Source organism: Chlorocebus sabaeus, chromosome 25, assembly GCF_047675955.1.
Source record: "Chlorocebus sabaeus isolate Y175 chromosome 25, mChlSab1.0.hap1, whole genome shotgun sequence".
Classification (NCBI taxonomy): Eukaryota; Metazoa; Chordata; class Mammalia; order Primates; family Cercopithecidae; genus Chlorocebus; species Chlorocebus sabaeus.
Window position 1 is genome coordinate 28,046,532 of NC_132928.1, and position 14,323 is coordinate 28,060,854.

At 47.8% G+C, this 14,323-nt stretch overlaps 1 long non-coding RNA gene across 1 annotated transcript in view; it reads left to right on the plus strand.

Annotated features, from left to right (window-relative positions):
* Positions 1-14,295, plus strand: part of LOC140710259 (uncharacterized) — a 36,989-nt gene extending 22,694 nt beyond the window's left edge. Inside the window, exons 2-3 of the long non-coding RNA XR_012091216.1 lie at positions 9,303-9,398; positions 14,203-14,295. This is a non-coding gene — a long non-coding RNA (uncharacterized lncRNA). The remainder of the gene's footprint in view (positions 1-9,302; positions 9,399-14,202) is intronic.
* Positions 14,296-14,323: the final 28 nt, after the last annotated feature.

Sequence of the window (14,323 nt, forward strand, 5' to 3'; positions counted from 1 at the left end):
AGCTGGGACTACAGGCCCCCACCACCGCTCCCAGCTAGTTTTTGTATTTTTAGTAGAAACGGGGTTTCACCATGTTGGCCAGGCTGGTCTCCAACTCCTGACCTCAGGTGATCCACCTGCCTTGGCCTCCCAAAGTGCTGCGATTACAGGCCTGAGCCACTGTGCGCCCCGACTATCTGCATTAATCTTGAGGTTACTTTGCTAGTGCTGCACAGGCAGTCTGGTCCCCAGGCAAGAAGGGGCTGTGTTAAGGGAAAAGGCTGTTTTCATCTTTGTTTCAAAGTTAAGTTATAAGCTAAATTCCTCCCAAAGTTAGTTTGGCCTATGTCCAGGAATGAACAAGGGCAACTTGGAGATTAGAAGCAAGATGGAGTCAGTTAGGTCAGATCTCTTTCACTGTCATAATTTGCCCATTGCTGTAATTTTTGCAAAGACAGTTTCAGTTGCTTGGGAGGTTGCAGGAAAATGCAGGAGTGATTGCAAATGGGTACAGGGTTTCCTATTAGGTTGATAAAATGTTCTGAAATGGTCTGTGGTGATTGCAAAACTGTAAATATACCAAAACCCATTGAAATGTACACTTTAAATGGGCAAATCATATGACATGTGAATTATCTCTCTCTTTTTTTTTTTAAGAAATATTATCATATACCGTATGTCTATGTGGGCTTCCAGCAACCCTTCTGGCGCTCCTGGAGTGGCCAGATCAGGTAGGACTAAGAATTCATGGCACGGCCTTTTGTATTATCCGACTCCCTCCCTCCCTCCCTCCCTCCCTCCCTCCCTCCCTCCCTCCCTCCCTCCCTCCCTCCCTCCCTCCCTCCCTTCCTTCCTTCCTTCCTTCCTTCCTTCCTTCCTTCCTTCCTTCCTTCCTTCCTTCCTTCCTTCCTTCCTCTCTCCTTTCCTTCCTTCCATGAACTAGATGCTATCCTAGGCACTGAGCATACAGATATTGACCGAGATCTAATCCTGTCCTCAAAGAGTTCACAACCTCATGATTATCCTCAGCCCCCTGTAGCAAAGGAAACTTTTATTGGGACCACTTCTGTATACCCTGAGCTATGAAGAGTAAATCTAACCTTTCTAAAGTCACATACATCTGCACTTAGTGGGGGCTCAGGTGACGGAGCTCCAGTGCTCATAAGCAAGTGAAACACACAATGTAGATTTAATATCTTGTAGCTCTTTAGTCCTTCTCATCGCCAGGGTGGGTCACAGAATGCCCATAGTGAAGGAAGCCAAGTCTCCTTCCTTTTTGGGTCTCAGGGTCCAGACATTGTGCAGCTGGAAGCTCATTACTGAGACACTCAGCAGCTGCCAGGTGGGCAAACTCCCTATTTGCCACACAGCCAAGCCTGACCACCACTATTGCTGGCTCATGTACCCTTTCCTATAAAGTTGGTGGTTGACAGGGAAGATCCTGGACATTCAGGTCATGGTGCCATCAAGAGCCTGGGGCCATCAACCTCTGCTGTGGTCCTTGATTTCACTCCCTATTCATCTCAGTGTGAAGCTGCCTTCTAACCTGGGGCTGGGTCTTATCTCTGACCCAGCTCTTGCTCATGCATGATGACTGCTCCCTGCCTCCCTGTATTATCCCCAAATGATAGCTGCTATGTCTTGTGGTTGCTTGTGAAATCGCTTTTACAAAATTATAACTGAGGAAATTATGACAGTGAAAGAAATCAGACCTAACCATTTTGCTTCTAACCTTTAAACTGTCCTTGTTCATTCCTGGGCGTAGGTGGAAATAACTTTGGGAAGGAATTCAGTTCATGATTTTACTCTGAAACAAAATTAATAATAGCCCTTTCCCGAAAAGACCCTCTTCTTGCCTGGGGACCAGTCTGCCTTTGCAGGGCTAACAAATTATCTACATGATTCGAAATGACAGTTTAGGGGTCATGCAGTCTCTGACTCCAAGAATCTGAACCTCCTTAAACTGCTCCTAGGGATAACATCACTGTTGTAAGCCTAAGATCAGTGCTTGAGATATCTTGCAGACTCTACACTCTGGGTGGATCAGTTGACACAACCCAGAACCATAATCTGGCTCAACCAGTTCTGCCCTCCCACCCAGGAACAGAAAATAGCACAAAAAACTCACTTCAACCCTCTATGATTCCATCTCCAAGCTGAGCAGTTAGGACTCCCCACTTCCCAAGCCCCTACTTGCCAAATTAAAACTCTGATCCAAAAGAAAGAGAGATCAGACTGTTACTGTGTCTATATAGAAAGAAGTAGACATAAGAGACTCCATTTTGTTCTGTATCTGAGATGCTGTTAATCTGTGACCCTACCCCCAACCCTGTCCTTGCAAGAGACACATGCTGTGGTGACTCAAGGTTTAATGGATCTGGGGCTGTGCAGGGTGTGCTTTGTTAAACAAGTGACTGAAGGCAGTACGCTTGTTAAAAGTCATCACCATTCTCTTAATCTCAAGTACCCGGGGACACAAACACTGGGGAAAGCCGCAGGGACCTCTGCCTAGGAAAGCTAGGTATTGTTCAAGGTTTCTCCCCGTGTGAGAGTCTGAAATATGGCCTCGTGGAAAGGGAAAGACCTGATCCCCCAGCCCGACACCCATAAAGGGTCTGTGCTGAGGAGGACTAGTAAAAGAGGAAAGAAAACCTCTTGGCAGCTGAGATAGAGAAAGACATCTGTCTCCTGCCCATCCCTGGGCAAGTCCCTGGGCAACGGAAAACCCCATTGTATGTTCTATTTACTGAGACAGGAGAAAACCGCCTTAGGGCTGGAGGTGGGATGTACTAGTGGCAAGGCTGCCCTTTATGCACTGAAAATGTTTATGGAGATGTTTGCATATGCACATCAAAGCACAGCACTTTTCCTTAAACTGATTCGTGTCACAGAGATCTTTATTCACATGTCTTTCTGCTGACCTTCTCCCTACTATGATCCTATTGTCCCGCCACTTCCCCTTTTCCAAGATGGTAAAGATAATGATCAATAAATACTGAGGGAACTCAGAGACCGGTGCCAGCGTGGGTCCTCTGTATGCTGAGCGCAGGTCCCCTGGGCCCACTTACTTTGTCTTTGTGTCTCTTTATTTTCTTAAGTCTCTCGTTCCACCTGATGAGAAACGCCCACAGGTGTGGAGGGGCAGGCCACCCCTTCACTTCAACCCTCTATGATTCCATCTCCAAGCTGAGCAATTAGCACTCCCCACTTCCCAAGCCCCTACTTGCCAAATTAAAACTCTGATCCCTGAATGCTCGGAGAGACTGATTTGAGTAATAATAAAACTCCGGTCTCCTGCACAGCCAGGTCTGCGTGAATTACTCTTTCTCCATTGCTATTCTCCTGTCTTGATAAATCGGCTCTGTCTAGGCAGCAGGCAAGGTGAATCCGTTGGGCGGTTACACTTGTGTGCTTATCTTATCTCTCTTGCTGCAATACAGTTTTTGTTAACTGTTGCTTTCTGGTTTGGCCCCTGCCTACTACTGTTTTTGAGGTCTCAGCTTGGACATAGCCTCTGGTTATTCCTGGCCACTTGCTATAAGAACACAAAGTCAATTCTTCCCCCTCTAAGAATCAGTCTTGGTAGGCTTTCACCCATCATTGCTAGTCCGCTGCCTTTGCCAGCTGTGAGCTGCCATCCATCCCAGCCTCCTGTTTCCCCCTTGGAGTCTACTTCAAAAGGTATCTCCCTCTTCCTTAGCATCTTCTCTTAGTGAAGGTGGCTCAGTAAATACTTCTAAAACCTTATGTTTCCCTTAGCAATGCCAGGTCTGTAAAAACTGCTTTCTTTCCTAAAAATACATTTCTGAAGGTACCATCAATGAAGATCTCCGCCTGAAATGACCTTCCTGACAGCAAGTTGTATTTTCCTCAAATGCTTTCCATTCCACATGCTCTTCCAGAAACTTGCCACTCACACATCAGGAAATGGCGTCTCTGTCCCCTTCTTGGAAACTGGGTAGGGCTTTGTGACTGTCTCAACTAGTGGAGCACAGGGGAGGATCTGCTACGGGCCTTTTGAGGCCAGTTTTCAAAAGGCGAGACAACTTTCTCCTGCTCTCTCTTGGGATGCTTGTCCTTGCAACCAGCCACCATGCTGTGAGAGAGTCCAGGCCCCATGGAGAGACCACATGTAGGGATTCTGGCTAACAGCCTCAGCTGAGGTCCCAGCTGACAGCCAGCATCAGCCTACAGCCACAGGAGTAAGGCAGACTCTGAAGAATCCAGCCAGCTCTCATCTGACTGTAATCACAGGAGAAATCGCAGCAAGAACAATCAGCTGAGCTTGGTAAAAGCCTAGAACCATGAGAGAGAAAGACAAATGACTGCTCTGTTACACTGCCAAGTTTGGGGTGGTTTGTTGCCCAGCAACAGGTAACCAGAATGCTGTCCATCTCCATACATTATGAGCCTAACTGCCCTTTGTGGCCCAGCTCATTAGCCTGTCACCTCCCATGTAAGCCTTCGCTAATCCCCACAATGGAGTCCTCTCCCTCTCTGAATTCCCGGTGCTCTTCCTGTACCGGTCTCCTCTCCCACATCTGGGTGCACACTTAATCTCTCCCCTCCCTGTAAAATCTCCATTCATATCTCTCGGCACCTAGCCCAATGCTTGGCACATAGTGGGTGCTGAATACAGGCTTTCTCTGTCTGGATGCGTGAAGGATATGGAAAGGGATCTTGGGGAGAGAACACCTACCAGTGGAGAAGAGAGGGTCCTGAGTTGCAAAACAGTTTCCATGGCTTTCAAAGGCCTTTTTCTCTGACTAGTGTCCTAGGACATTTTTGGCTTCTCTGCTAAGAATGTAGGATCATGAGTTAGAGTCAAAAGGATTTATTAACAAGTATCAAGTGGTCAGAGGTGTTTGAGCCAGAGCAACTCCATCTTGTGTAGGGAATGGGTAAAATGAGGCTGAGACCTACTGGGCTGCATTCCCAGACGGTTAAGGCATTCTAAGTCACAGGATGAGATAGGAGGTTGGCACAAGATACACATCATAAAGACCTTGTTGATAAAACAGGCTGCAGTAAAGAAGAGGGCCACAACGCACCAAAACCAAGATGGTGACGAGAGTGACCTCTGGTCATCCTCATTGCTACACTCCTACCAGTGCCATGACAGTTTACAAATGCCATGGCAACATCAGGAAGTTACTTTATATGGTTTAAAAGGGGAGGCATGAATAATCCACCCCTTGTTTAGCACATAATCAAGAAATAAGCATAAAAATGGGCAACCAGCAGCCTTCAGGTCTGCTCTGTCTACAGAGTAGCCGTTCTTTCATTCCTTTACTTTCTTAATAAACTTGCTTTCACTTTACTCTATGGACTTGCCCTGAATTCCTTCTTGCGTGAGATACAAGAACGCTCTCTTGGGGTCTGGATTGGGACCCCCTTCCTGTAACAAAGTGCTTCTTGGAAAGAAAGGATTGTCCAAGCTGAGGGTTTTCTTAAGATTACAGTGTATGGCCACTTGGGGGAGCTGAGGCGCTGCGAAGTGTCTTTCACAAGTTCACCAGCAGGTGGCAAGCTTATTCGTGGTTTCTTGCAACTGGTTTTATCCACGCACACATTCATAAAATACTGAGCACCTACTCCATGTAAGGCTCTGTGTGAGCTACAAAGGAGGGTAAGCTACAATTCCTGCCCTCCAAGACCTTCCAGTTTGGTGAACTCAATGTTTCTTTCTTATTATTATTATTATTATTATTATTATTATTATTATTGAGACTGAGTCTCGCTCTGCCGTCCAGACTGGAGTGCAGTGGTGCGATCTCGGCTCACTGCAAGTTCCGCCTCCCAGGTTCACGCCATTCTCCTGCCTCAGCCTCCCGAGTAGCTGGGATCACAGGCGCCCGCCACCTCGCCCGGCTAGTTTTTCGTATTTTTAGTAGAGACAGGGTTTCACCGTGTTAGCCAGGATGGTCTCCATCTCCTGACCTCGTGATTCACCTGCGTCGGCCTCCCTAAGTGCTAGGATTACAGGCGGGAGCCACCGCGCCCGGCCAACTCGATGTTTCTTTAGCTTGTCTTTGGGTTGAAATAGTTCTTCAAAAGTCATCCAATGCTTTCTTCTGTCAGTGTAATTTAATATAATCGACCCTGATGGAAGACAGGTGTCAAGAGTCTTGCCAAGGCCGGGCGCTTTGGCTCACGCTTGTAATCCCAGCACTTTGGGAGGCTGAGGTGGGCGGATCACCTGAGGCCAGGAGTTTGAGACCAGCCTGGCCAACGTGGTGAAACCCCATGTTGGGGGGGTTTCTACTAAAAATACAAAAATTAACTGGGTGTGGTGGTGCATGCCTGTAGTCCCAGGCTGGGAGGCTGAGGCAGGAGAATCGCTTGACCCCGGGAGGTGGAGATTGCAGTAAGCATAGATCGCACCACTGCACTCCAGCCTGGGCAACAGGCCGAGACTCTGTCTCAAAAAAAAAAAAAAAAAAGTTTTGCTGAAAGTCTGGTTATTTTCAGTCTACTTCACTGCTTTAAGTAGATAGGCCAGGTGATCATAGATAAGATCAGAGCAGTGAAGGTGGTGTGGCTAGAGTCCAGGAGAACAGGGAGAAAGAGATTTTTTAAAGCAGGAGGAAAGCAAACTGATTGGGAGATTAGGAGCTGGCGTGATTGGAACTGGGCCTGTCAGAAAAGCCTATCCTGAGCCTTCAGCCAGCTCCCTGTGCCTGCACTTCCCTAGAGCATGTCAGGCTCAGAATAGTGGAGCCATGCACAGCCAGCTGCCCAGGAGCTCCCTGCTGCCTGCTCCCGCCCTGAGTCCCCAGCTCCTCCTGCTTTCCCCTCCCCACACTTTGGCTGTGAGAGTCACTCCACAGTTTTGCCTGTTTGGGACAGAGGCAGTGGCTGCAGAGGGAGGAGGAGGGGAGTGACCTTACATCAAGTTCAGGCCAAGGGGAGGGGAAGAGGAAGTGGTCATTTAAAAACCTATCTAGACTGTTTCATAGTGTCCTTAAGGACCCAACCCTGAGCCACTCCAGTGCATTTCTGAATCACCTTTCAAGCTCCCCTAGAACATTCTTTGTGCTTCACAGTGTAAATTTCAGCTTGAAAATCAGAAGAGGTTTCTGGATCAGGAACCCCCTGGAGTTTTTATTTTGTTCCTTTCTAGATGGATTTCCCCTTTTCTTGCCTCCAAGCATTTTATTTTTACAACATGTATACACTGCCTTTTCCGATTTTCATTTGCTTCTGGCTGCCAAGCTCATTTCTCCAGCACACCCTGGGAGATTCTAGGAAACCTCCTCAGAAAACATGAATACAGGGACTGAAAGCAAATGCTGGGCCTTATTCCACAAGCCCCCTTTGACTTGCCTCATCATAGCCTAGGCACAGCAGAACAGCGCCAGAGCCAGGGAGAGCCTTGCAGATCACCTACATGGGTAGGCGGGCCTAGTCATATTCCCAGGGGCCCACAGAGATACTACCACCAAGCACGACACATTTCCTAGGAACTCCATTTCTCTGAACAGTCAGTAATTTTTATTTTTATTTATTCGTTCATTTACTTTTTGAGACAGGGTCTCACTTTATCACCCAGGCTGGAGTATAGTGGCATGATCTCGGCTCACTGCAACCTCTGCCTCCTGGGCTCGAGCAATCCTCCCACCTCAGCCTCCCTAGTAGCTGGGACTACAGGCATGCCGCACGTCCAGCTAATTTTTGTATATTTTGTAGAGATGGGGTTTTATTGTGTTGCCAAACTTGTTCTTAAACTCCTGGACTCAAATGATCCACTTGCCTTGGCCTTCTAGAGGGTTGGGATTACAGGTGTGAGCCACCGTGCCTGGCCAGTGAGTCATTTCAAACATTATCTTTTTATGAAGACAAATACAGTTATGTGCCAAGGAGAATGCAAAATTCAAATACATTTTTACAATAAACCCCAAGACTTCAAGGACTGGGAATGGACTGATTCTGACAACACTGTGGTTATCACATCCACTTCTTTGCTGTCAGAGGTACCTCAGTGGAAATTTTTGAGAATACTGAGTTAGTCCAAACTCCCATTTTACCCATGAGGAAAGCTGAGGTCTAGGCCATGGTCACACAACTACTAAGTTACTGCCGTAAGCCCTGGTCTCCTCACATGCAAATCAGGGGGTAAAAATAGTCCTTACTTCATACAGCTACTACAAAGATTAAAGGGGACAATTGTGTAAAGTACCTGACAGGTAGTAAATGCTTAATAATTATAATTATTCCTCATTATCAACAGTATTTTATTTGATTTTTGTTTTTTTGAGACACAGTTTCACTCTGCCACCCAGGCTGGAGTGTAGTGGCTGGATCTCAGCTCACTGCAACCTCTGCCTCGCGGGTTCAAGCAATTCTCTTGTCTCAGCTTCCACAATAGCTGGGATTACAGGCACATGCCACCATGCCTGGCTAACTTTTGTATTTTTAGTAGAGATGGGGTTTCACCATGTTGATCAGGCTGGTCTTGAACTCCTGACCTCAAGTGATCCACTGGCCTTGGCCTCCCAAAGTACTGGGATTAAGGCATGAGCCACTGCGCCAGGCTATCAATAGTATTTTAAACCATAGATGACCGAGACTCTAAATCATAGAGCTGAGACTCAAAATGCAAGTTTAGGGCTGGATCTTTTTTTTTTTTTTTTTTTTTTTTTTTTTTAAGATGGAGTCTTGCTCTGTTGCCCAGGCTGGAGTGCAGTGCTGCAATCCTGGCTTGCTGCAACCTCTGCCTCCCGGGTTCAAGCAATTCTCTGCCTCAGCCTCCCAAGTAGCTGGGATTACAGGTGGCCGCCACCACACCTGGCTAATTTTTGTATTTTTAGTAGAGACGGGGTTTCACCATCTTGGCCAGGCTGGTCTTGAACTCCTGACCTCGTGATCCACCTGCCTCGGCCTTCCAAAGTGCTGGGATTACAGGCATGAGCCACCGCGCCCACCTTGGGGCTGGATCCTTTAAAGCATAGCTGTCCCTGGTGATCTAAGGGGTCTTGCTTTACGCTGGGGTCCATTTCAGCTATGATATGGCTTTGAATATCCCATGGGAAGTGTGAACACTGATGTCTGTAGAAAAACATTCTCCTCTGTGCAGTGAGGTCTTTACTCTCTGAGCCTTCATATCCCCCAAATTTATTTATTTAGCTCTACAAAATCCTCAATCCCTTCAAGAAGAACTTGGGGAACATGTCACACATTTTCTAGGATGTGGGGAAGAGAAATACCAAATGGTTTGGTATAAAAGGGATTTGTTTCCTTTAGTAAGAAGTACCAAATAAATGCCATAACCTGCCATCCCTTGCCTTTCTTGACTCCTTTCATGTTATTTTCTTTTGAGACAGGGTCTCACTGTTGCCCAGACTGTGGCAGGAACAGCCTTCACCTCCTGGGCCTAAGCAATGCTCCCACCTCAACCTCCCACATAGCTGGGACTACAGGTATGCACGACCATGTCCAGATAAATTTTGTACTTTTTTTTTTTTGTAGAGATGGGGTTTCACCCAGGTTGGTCTCCAGCTCCTGGGCTCAAGTGATCCACCTGCCTCACCCTCCCAAAGTGCTGGGGTTACAGGTGTGAGCCACCATGCCTGCCTGGCGACTCCATTCATTTTCTTCCCCAGGCATCTCCACACTTTCCAGGTGTGAAGATGCCTGGGGAAGGCTCCCGAGGGTACTTCCTCCTTGAAGCTCTCTCTCCCTTGGCCTCCATGCCATGAGTTTCTCCTATATCCTTCATCATTCCTTCTCAGTTTCCTCTGTGGGCTCTCGGTCACCCTCAAAGGGTATTTCTTGGGGTTCTGAGCCTGCTCCTTTTTATAAGCTCTCTCTTGACTGAAGACCCCAAAATCTCTTTCACCAGCCCTGACCCCTCTTTTGTTCTGTGTTCAATTGTCCACTGGACAGTTTCACTTGGATGTTCCACAAGCATCTCAAATCCAACGAAACTAAGTTCGTTATCCCTTCTTGCCCCTTAATCTGCAGCTGGTTCTGAATTCCCTAACTTGGTGAGTTGCCCAGCCTAGAAACAAGGAGGCATCCCTGACTCCTCCCTCCCTTTCTGCTGCACCCCACCCTCAGAAGAAAATTGCTTATCAAGTCTGGCAGATTCTGCCTCCTCAACAACCCTCAAATCCATCCCTCACTTTCCATCCTCAGGGCTACGGCCAGTCATCACCCCTTCCTTAGATTATTGCAATAATCTTCTGGTAGGTGCTCCTGGCTCTCCTCTCACCTCAAAGGGAGTCATCGCCATCTTCCTAGAATGTTTTTCAAACTGACCATGTCGTTTCCCTACTTAAGGTCCTTCAATATTCCCACTGCTCTCAGGACAGTCCACTCGCTTCAAGTGGTGTGTAATGTCCGCCATATTCTTCTGGTCTCTGCCTACCCAACAGCTCCATCTCTCTCAGAATCCTGTCTTTCATCTCAGACCTCAGCTTGGCTGATAAACTTGCCATTCTCTGGTTGAACAATGCTGTTCCAAGATCTTGCCCCTTCTTCTTGCTTCCTGGACAGCTCTTAATCATCTTTCCTGACCCCAGGCTCTCCCCCAGGGAAAAAGAATTAAGCATTCATCCTTTGTTACTCACTGTCCCCTATACCCCTTCCTTCATGCCCCTGAAAGACTTTGAGGCCCTGATATTAGTTTACCCATTAGATGAGTAAACTTCTTGAGGTCAGGATCCAAGTTATAGTCTTCCTTATATTCCTAGAACCTAGAGACCAGCACAGAGTGGGGCTCCAATAAATGTCTGCTGAGTGAATGGGTGGATGGATACATGGATGAACAGGTGGATGGATGGATGGATGGACAGACAGATGGGTGAACAAGTGGATGGATGGGTGAATGAATGAATGGATGGATGGACAGATGGATGGAAGGATGGACAAGAAGATCTCTGGTCCAGACTGGATCTCTAAGCTCTCTGGCATGATGGGCAGAACTAAGTCAGCCACATTCCCTTACACTTTCATCAACCTCACACTCAGGTCCCCCTCCCTTGGGATCAATGTGGAAAAGAAAGGTTTCACCACAGGAGAGGAGAATGAAGATGTAGCATCAGGATGCTGATGAGGGAGGAAAGAGAAGAAAAAATGCCAGAGGAAGAGGCAGAGAAAGTTGGAAACTGGAGGTCAGGGACCCTACTTCCTGCTGTAACAGGCCCCACTTCATCCCCAGCAGCCATCAAATACCAACCCAGAGGTGTTGGGAAATGGAGTGCACAGAGAGGACATAAAGATACTGAAAAGGTTAGACATTTGTGAGAGTCCTGAGAAGCAGGCAAACCCCTAAGTGTGTCAAGACTCCTTCTAGAACCCCCAGCAGATAATCTCTTGGTGATGAGCTCTGACTGCATTGTCTCTGCAGATGTGGGTGCTGCTGGCTCGCTGGGACCAGTCTAGACATGGTTATATAAATAAGGTCAGCCAGAATGAGAACCTCTGCCTTAAGGATGTCCCAAGTATTGAAGATGTTTACTGGTTTTTCTGTGATTTCAACATCAGGCTTGTGCCTGTTTGCATAGTGGGTAACCCCAGCATCACCTTTGACTCAACTCATTCCCAGAGCCCTTCCTCATCCCTCAAGTCTTCTTTATCTTCAAACGTGCTATCTAAGACCAAGCCCAAGTAACTGGCAGCAGGCTGGGAGAACAATATAATCAGAAGGTGTGAGGTTCTGGAAAAACACCAGACAAGGCAGGTCCCACTTGGCTTGCTTTATCTGTAGCTCTGCATAGACAGCTCCTAAGACATGTGCCCTGATAGTCTTTGGGTGGACAAGCGGGGTGACCATCTGCCCTGGACTGCCTGAGATAGTCCTGTTGCCTTAGTGTAGTTATGAATACTACCACATACCACTTACTATCCAAAGTATTCTGGTTTAGATGACACATTGTACAACCACTCTGTTTACAAGTTGCTTTAAGATCTGGGAGAAATCCAAGTGTGACTGCAGTAACTGCTCTTCTTTTCCTGGATCTACCCTAAAGCCATTTCACAGCACAGGTTGGCATGTCCTCACAGGGAAATTTATAAACAGCCCCACGACTCCAGAGAGGACAAACCCAGACCAAAGAAGGAAATGTAGGAGTTTGCCCTTTTGTAAAATCCTGGGCAAAACTCTGAGGCTCATTTCTCCAAGATACTGAGAATTGAAAGGAGAGGGGGAAATCCCATGGGATCGCCATCTTTGGGCGGAAGCCCTCGGTCTCTGACACTGACGGTAGTTCTGCAGCTTAATGTACTTGTTTAACTATTGTTTGGTCAGTGCAGCCGTGACTAGAAATTCTTCTGGTTGGGTCAGATGAAGATGGCCCAATCTGCAAGAAACACTTGTTGTGTGCTTATAGACATTTTAATCTTGGAGGGCTTTGTTTATAGGATGGACCTGGTCAAAGGAAACATGTTACTTAGGGTTGAAAGCAAGAAAAACCTAGATAAACACTTTTTTTTGTTTGTTTGTTTGAGGCACACTCTTGCTCTGTCGCCCAGGCTGGAGTGCAGGGGTGCAATCTTGGCTCACTGCAACCTCTGCCTCCCAAGTTCAAGTGATCCTTCCACCTCAGCCTCTCGAGTAGCTTGGATTACAGGCACACACCACTATGCCTGGCTAATTTTTAAAAATTTTTTGTAGAAACAGAGTTTAAAATTTTTTTGTACAAAACAGGTTTTTGTAGAAACAGGGTAAACCCAGGTCTCAAACTCCTGGGTTTAAGCAATCTGCCTGCCTCGACCTCCCAAAGTGCTGGGATTACAGGCGTGAGCCACAGTGCCTGGCCAAATACTTCATTTTCTAGATCATAAGATGCTTCACTTTATTCCTGGCAAAAAGTTGATTCAGCAAACCAGGGCTTTAAGTGAAGTCGGTTGGGACCTGAACCCTTGACACCTGCCCAGGGTGGAAGACGTAGCAGCTGCATCTATAGGCCACCTGGGGTGTAGGGTGACCAGCTGCCTAGCAAACCCTCACAGGGCCTCCCCGCAGTGAACTGCTATGGCCATTAGGAGGCTGCAGAAGTTCCTTCTGAGCATGCTCTGGAATACAGTAGAAAGTTACACACAGAGACACCCCACACAACATTCGCAATCACACTGAAGTGTACATCCCAGATCTGAGTGCGGTTTATTTCCCATCACAGTCTGCACCCTGAAAATAATGGAATCCAATCTTAGAGAATAAGACAACACCAGCTCTTGATTTCCTTTGGTCTTAGAAATAAAGTATAACAAGTTCGCAAAAACCTACAAACTACAAGACAGGGCTTTGTTTCCCGAGGCTCTCACTCCTTCTTTACTCCTCCTATTCCTGGAAACATCATTTTCTCTTGCAGATTCTTCATGTTCCCCCAAATCCAAATTCACAAGTTCCCAAAAAGGGCAGTGCTCCTTGCTTGTTGCACCGCAGGACAGAGTGGGGCCGGGAGGAGGAAAAGAAAATGATGCCTCCCTTCACATCTGGCTCTCCTTTCCTACCTAGGCCCTCTTTATCTGCAAAGATGCCAGAGGCTCCTGGGGAGCTCCTTCTCTGTCTAGAACATCGAGTTTCTGGGCTGTTTCCCATTCAGGAAAGGGGTGAGGGCTCTCCTCCTGCCCAGGCAGCAGCTCTGGAGGCTGTGAGCTTCTCTGCCCCCTGAAACGCCTGCACAGGGCACTGAGGAAGGGCTGGGGACTGGGTGAGGAGTGGGGACAGAATGCCCCCTGGAAACTGCCCCAGGGGCAGCTTGAGTGGCCTGAGCCTGTGTCTGTCCTACTGAAGGTTGGAGCCCCAGAGAAAAGCCTCTGTGGAGGCACCCACTTTTCAGAACTGCTGCTTTTGGGGTAGAACACCTTTTTCCAGGTGTTGTCCTTGGGGTAGCAGGGAAGACTGGGAAAAACTGAGCGGCAAGAGCTGTTGGAGCGGGGAGTTACATTTATTGACTGTCTATTACATGCCGGGTGCTGCTGAAGGTCGCAGGTCCTACAGGATCTCCTTTTAGCCCCTCACATCCCTGTAGATTACAAGTCGCTCGCAGATGACCCTGAACCCAGAGGGGCTGTCTAGGCCCAGGGCCCAGCTAGTGAGTGGAATCGCAGAATCAGATCTGCCTTGGAAGGGTCTGTCTTACCCTGGCGCCCAAGATGTGTCCCTTACCCTCTGCCACCAGGACATGTAAATTTGGGACACCCCTTTCGTTAGGGGCCCAAGTTTATCATAGGTCTAATCTCTAAGGTCACATCTTCGCCTTCTCACCTGACCGACAGGAAACCCCTGAAATGTCCCTCGCACGTGCAAGACGTTTTCCGCGGTGGCGGCGACAGGGCGCACAGTGGGACCGCAGCACAAGCGCGGGGCAACCCCACAGTCGGCGACTCCTGCCCCCGC